We start from the raw sequence: 6,869 nt of genomic DNA, 5'->3' as shown, positions 1-6,869 counted from the left end.
ATACTGAGAGACAGAGCAAGAGCTATGGAAAACACAAAAAAATTAAATAAAATAATTATATATATATATATATATATATATATATATATATATATATATATATATATATATATATATATATATATATATATATATATATATATATATACATATATACACACACACACATATACATATACATATACATACACACACACACAGTATCTCACAAAAGTGAGTACACCCCTCACATTTTTGTAAATATTTTATTCTATCTTTTCATGTGACAACACTGAAGAAATGACACTTTGCTACAATGTAAAGTAGTGAGTGTACAGCTTGTATAACAGTGTAAATTTGCTGTCCCTCAAAATAACTCAACACACAGCCATTAATGTCTAAACCACTGGCAACAAAAGTGAGTACACCCCTAAGGCCCCTTTCACACAGGCAGACCGTTCAGATCCGCCTGTTGGTTTTTTTGGCGGATCTAAACAATCCCCCCATGCATCTCTATGGGGCATCGGATGTCAGCGGAAACATGTCTGCTGACATCCGACCCGATCCGTCAAATCTGGACGGATGGAAACCCTATTTTCGATCCGTCCAGCGGATCGGACCGACAGTCCGTTCCCATCCGATTTCCCCCATAGAGATGCATGGGGAACTGACAGCTGTCATCCTTCTGCTCAGCGGGGGATTGGCGGATCGATCCCCCGCTGAGAAAAGCGGAGTCCGTTTGACGGACTACAAAGTGTGAAAGAGCCCTTAGTGAAAATGTCCAAATTGGGCCCAATTAGCTATTTTCCCTCCCCGGTGTCATGTGACTCGTTAGTATTACAAGGTCTCAGGTGTGAATGAGGAGCAGGTGTGTTACATTTGGTGTTATCGCTCTCACTCTCTCATACTGGTCATTGGAAGCTCAACATGGCACCTCAAGAACTCTCTGAGGATCTGAAAAAAGACAAGTGTGTCTTGCTTCCAGTCAAGCATGGTGGTGGGAGTGTCATGGTCTGGGGCTGCATGAGTGCTGCCGGCACTGGGGAGCTACAGTTCATTGAGGGAACCATGAATGCCAACATGTACTGTGACATACTGAAGCAGAGCATGATCCCCTCCCTTCAGAGACTGGGTCGCAGGGCAGTATTCCAACATGATAACGACCCCCAAACACACCTCCAAGACGACCACTGCCTTTCTAAAGAAGCTGAGGGTAAAGGTGATGGACTGGCCAAGCATGTCTCCAGACGTAAACCCTATTGAGCATCTGTGGGGGATTCTCAAACAGAAGGTGGAGGAGCGCAAGGTCTCTAACATCCACCAGCTCCGTGATGTCGTCATGGAGGAGTGGAAGAGAACTCCAGTGGCAACCTGTGAAGCTCTGGTGAACTCCATGCCCAAAAGGGTTAAGTCAGTGCTGGAAAATAATGGTGGCCACACAAAATATTGACACTTTGGGCCCAATTTGGACTTAGAGGTGTACTCACTTTTGTTGCCAGCGTTTTAGATATTAATGGCTGTGTGCTGAGTTATTTTGAGGGGACAGAAAATTTACACTGTTATACAAGCTGTACACTCACTACTTTACATTGTAGCAAAGTGTCATTTCTTCAGTGTTGTCACATGAAAATATATAATAAAATATTTACATAAATGTGAGAGGTGTACTCACTTTTGTGTGTGTGTGTGTGTGTGTGTGTGTGTGTGTGTGTGTGTGTGTGTGTGTGTGTGTATATATATATATATGGAATATACAGGCATTTGAGCCAGTATCAGTATTTGCCAATGCATTTCCGTGCGATTTTCATCAATACAAAATGAAAAAATGGGTGCAAATTGCACTATAAAGAATCACACTTCCCACACTGCTCCTGTATGTGTAATATATATATACACACACACATTAAATCGAGCAGGGCCCTCTGATTCCTCCTGTATTGAATTGTATTGCAACTGTACTGTCTGCCCTCATATGGCGCTGCTCAAACTGATGGCGCTATATAAATCCTGTATAATAATAATATTTTATATACATTAGAGCTGCACCATTAATCCATAATAAAATGGTGCATCTCGATTCAAACCCCCCCCCCCCCCCACACACACACACACACACACACAATCCAGCAATTCCACGAAGTAGAAGAACGGAGCAGTTCCCTACTCACAGCTGTCAAAAAAAGAAAAAAAAAGCAGCCAGCAATGTTTATCAACAACATTGCTCAGTCCTAAGTGCCGGTTCACACTTGTGCGATGCAGGAAGGCTGCGAATACGCAGCCTGTTCCCACATCGCACCCGCACATCTGGCAGTTCACACTGCCATATGCGATACGCAGGGGGTGTCAATTAAATGTTAACGACACCCCCAGTTTGATCGCATATTGCAGTGCGATCTGACAGTTCGCACAGTATCGGATCGCACAAGTGTGAACCACTGTGCGACCCGATCCGGATGCGGCTGAAAAAAAGGGTCATGTGCGAGTTTGCTGCGGATACAGTGCGAATTCAGCCATACAAAGTGTATGGCTGAATTCGCATCCGCACAGGAGATCGCATGTAATGAAGGAGCAGTGCGCTCCGAATTACATGCGATCTCGCAAGCCGCACAAGTGTGAACCGGCACTAAAAGAGATAAAAAGAAAAATTGTACCTTTCAGTTCATTCACAGAACAAAGGGATACATTTTGGTCTGTAAATGAGGTCAGATTAACCATTTAAAGACTAAGCCTTTTTCTGACATTTCTAGTAGATATAGGAGGAGCCCCATGTAGTGCATTAGCACATCTTTCCCAGCAAGGAGTGTTATCTCAAAGGGTTAGAGAGGCTGGATTCACCCCTTTTTTATGGATAGTGTAGGACCCACTGATAATGGGGTACTTTGACGCAGTGGTGGGCTTGAGCACGATATGGCCATATGGTGGGACTAAACCCCCATTTTTATTTATGGATTGTCTCCATATTTGATAGTCATTTCTTTTGCATGTGTGCGCTATTCTTTTTTAATATACATGTTGCTTGGTCCATAGCTGCACTGGCTTTAGATATACATGTTCAGGGTTTGCTCCCCCAATTTTTTGCTTGTTTTTCTGACATTTGTTTCTTACAAATTAAAATCAGTATTTTTTGCAATATATATATATATATATATATATATATATATATATATATATATATATATATATATATATATATATATATATATATATATATATATTTAACAGAGACCCTAGAGCAGTGATGGTGAACCCTGGCACCCCAGATGTTTTGGAACTACATTTCCCATGATGCTCGACTACACTGCAGAGTGCATGAGCATCATGGGAAATGTAGTTCAAAAACATCTGGGGTGCCAAGGTTCCCCATCACTGCCCTAGAGAATATAATTGCATTCATTGCAATATTTTAGGTCACACTGTATTTGCGCTTCAAATACAGTTTTTTGGAAAAAATACACTTCCGTTAGTGCCGGTTCACATTTGTGCGATGCGGGAACGCTGCGAAAATACAGAGTGTTCCCGCATCGCATCCGCACCCCTGGCAGTTCACACTGACATATGCGATACGCAGGGCGTGTCAGTTAAAAGTTAACGATTGAGATCGCATATCGCAGTACGATCTGCAAGTTCGCACAGAGTCGGATCGCACTAGTGTGAACCACCATGCGATCCGATTCTGCTGTGGATATAAAAAAGGGTCATGTGCGTGTTTAGCGCGATTGCGGTGCGAATTCAGCCATACAAACTGTATGGCTGAAATTTGCACGGCACAGAGAGCGCATGTAAATTTAGGAGCAGTGCGCTAAGAATTACATGCGATCTCTGTGATCGCACTAATGTGAAAAAAAAAAAAAAACCACATTAAAAACAGTAAAGTTAGCCCAATTTTTTTTATATAATGTGAAAGATGATGTTATGTTGAGAATCGTGATCTTTATTCTAAGCAAAAAAATCCCGATTCTTATTTTATCCAGAAATGTGCAGCTCTAATATATATATATATATATATATATATATATATATATATATATATATATATATATATATATATATATATATATACATACATACATATACATACATTCATACACACACACACACACACACACACACACACATATATACTGTATTTTTTTTTTTTTTTTAAATAACAGAGAACCTCTCCTGTTTTTTTTTTTGCAGCCATGTGCATGAGCCCTAAAAGTGTATTCCCTGCACTGTTGCGCCTCTTGGTCCCGGACCACATCCTTCCTACCTAGGACAGGACTGACCACGCTAAGCATCCTCCCGGGACCCAACGCCGCGTTTTATTTATGGTCATATCAATGACAGTACTAAGGTTACCAGGTGGCCCCCTGATCTGTAGTCACCCCCTTGCTGGAAGTCTCCTCCCCTTGCACCGATGACGTCACAGCGCGCTCCCAATAAGCGCTGCGCAATCCCAGCCACTTTTTTACATATAAACCCGCTGCAAAGCGCTGCGCAAACTGTTGGCGCTATATAAATCCTGTATAACAATAATACAGAAATCTGCAATGATATTTTGAAGACTTTATTGACTTTCTGGGTGTAAAACTGACCCCTCCTATAACCCTGCATTGCCTGCCTGGTCCAATGATCACACCTTGGACCATTGTTCTTCAGCTGCTGTGGAACCACAAGGCTCAGCATGCCCAGCAGCTGGAGAGTCACGTGCAATGTGTAAAAAGTTACAAAGTAACAAATAAAACAGTAAATTTCCCCCTCCCCCCTTTCCAGTACCTGTAGCCCGGGCAGGAACCCTGCAGCAGTCACCTGTTACCCTTCTGTGCGCGCTCCCGCTGCCGCGCGCTCGCCTGCCCAGCCGCTGTGCTGAGGCTGCGCGAGATCCCCAGCTGGGTGTCAAACGGACGGGCGGCCCCGCCCACCTCCGCTCGGTGTGACGTCAGAGGGCAGCTGGGGAGAAGTTAGAAAGTTACAGCGAAGTTTAAGGGGGAAGTTTTGCGGAGTGATGGGGGGAGGGCAGTGACTGCACGACTGGAAGGGAGCAGGATCTTTCCTAAAATGCCGATTGCTTCATTGTTATGCCGATCCTCTGACTTTTATATTTAAAGTGACCTATAGGATGCTGAATTTTTAATTTCCGAAACTTATTTTTTTTTTTTGGGTCGGTGACTTTGAGCATTTGTAAAATCCGCAGGTCAGCCAGGCGATTAGCAGAACCTTTGTAAAATCCGCAGGTCAGCCAGGCAATTAGTAGAACCTTTGTAGTCTGCAGGTCAGCCAGGTGGTTAGCAGAACCTTTATAAATTCAGTGGGTCAGCCAGGCGATTAGCAGAACCGTTGTAAAGTCCGCAGGTCAGCCAGGCAATTAGCAGAACCTTTGTAAAGTCTGCGGGTCAGCCAGGCGATTAGCAGAACCTTTGTAAAGTCAGCGGGTCAGCCAGGCGATTAGCAGAACCTTTGTAAAGTCAGCGGGTCAGCCAGGCAATTAGCAGAACCTTTGTAAAGTCAGTGGTTCAGTCAGGCGATTACCAGAACCTTTGTAAAGTCAGCGGGTCAGCCAGGCGATTAGCAGAACATTTGTAAAGTCCGCAGGTCAGCCAGGCAATTAGCAGAACTTTTGTAAAGTCCGCAGGTCAGCCAGGCGATTAGCAGAACCTTTGTAAAGTCTGCGGTTCAGCCAGGCAATTAGCAGAACCTTTGTAAAGTCTGCGGGTCAGCCAGGCGATTGGCAGAACCTTTGTAAAGTCAGTGGGTCTGCCAGGCAATTAGCAGAACTTTTGTAAAGTCCGCAGGTCAGCCAGGCAATTAGCAGAACCTTTGTAAAGTCTGCGGGTCAGCCAGGCAATTAGCAGAACCTTTGTAAAGTCTGCGGGTCAGCCAGGCAATTAGCAGAACCTTTGTAAAGTCTGCGGGTCAGCCAGGCAATTAGCAGAACCTTTGTAAAGTCCGCAGGTCAGCCAGGCGATTAGCAGAACCTTTGTAAAGTCCGCAGGTCAGCCAGGCGATTAGCAGAACCTTTGTAAAGTCCGCAGGTCAGCCAGGCGATTAGCAGAACCTTTGTAAAGTCTGCAGGTCAGCCAGGCAATTAGCAGAACCTTTGTAAAGTCCGCAGGTCAGCCAGGCAATTAGTAGAACCTTTGTAGTCTGCAGGTCAGCCAGGTGGTTAGCAGAACCTTTATAAATTCAGTGGGTCAGCCAGGCGATTAGCAGAACCGTTGTAAAGTCCGCAGGTCAGCCAGGCAATTAGCAGAACCTTTGTAAAGTCTGCGGGTCAGCCAGGCGATTAGCAGAACCTTTGTAAAGTCAGCGGGTCAGCCAGGCGATTAGCAGAACCTTTGTAAAGTCAGCGGGTCAGCCAGGCAATTAGCAGAACCTTTGTAAAGTCAGTGGTTCAGTCAGGCGATTACCAGAACCTTTGTAAAGTCAGCGGGTCAGCCAGGCGATTAGCAGAACATTTGTAAAGTCCGCAGGTCAGCCAGGCAATTAGCAGAACTTTTGTAAAGTCCGCAGGTCAGCCAGGCGATTAGCAGAACCTTTGTAAAGTCTGCGGTTCAGCCAGGCAATTAGCAGAACCTTTGTAAAGTCTGCGGGTCAGCCAGGCGATTGGCAGAACCTTTGTAAAGTCAGTGGGTCTGCCAGGCAATTAGCAGAACTTTTGTAAAGTCCGCAGGTCAGCCAGGCAATTAGCAGAACCTTTGTAAAGTCTGCGGGTCAGCCAGGCAATTAGCAGAACCTTTGTAAAGTCTGCGGGTCAGCCAGGCAATTAGCAGAACCTTTGTAAAGTCTGCGGGTCAGCCAGGCAATTAGCAGAACCTTTGTAAAGTCCGCAGGTCAGCCAGGCGATTAGCAGAACCTTTGTAAAGTCCGCAGGTCAGCCAGGCGATTAGCAGAACCTTTGTAAAGTCCGC

General features: G+C 44.6%; 1 protein-coding gene across 1 annotated transcript in view; it reads right to left on the bottom strand.

Moving 5' to 3' along the window:
- The window catches only part of LOC309545414 (beta-1,4-galactosyltransferase 3-like), a 169,839-nt gene extending 164,997 nt beyond the window's left edge, over nt 1-4,842 (bottom strand). The window contains exon 1 of the mRNA XM_082244600.1: nt 4,738-4,842. The gene's annotated coding sequence lies outside the window, so the exon portion shown is untranslated. The remainder of the gene's footprint in view (nt 1-4,737) is intronic.
- Between the last annotated feature and the right edge of the window lie 2,027 nt (nt 4,843-6,869).

Source organism: Pelophylax lessonae (assembly GCF_965119305.1).
Source record: "Pelophylax lessonae genome assembly, chromosome: 2".
Taxonomy (NCBI): domain Eukaryota; kingdom Metazoa; phylum Chordata; class Amphibia; order Anura; family Ranidae; genus Pelophylax; species Pelophylax lessonae.
This window is presented reverse-complemented; position numbering and strand designations above follow the sequence as displayed.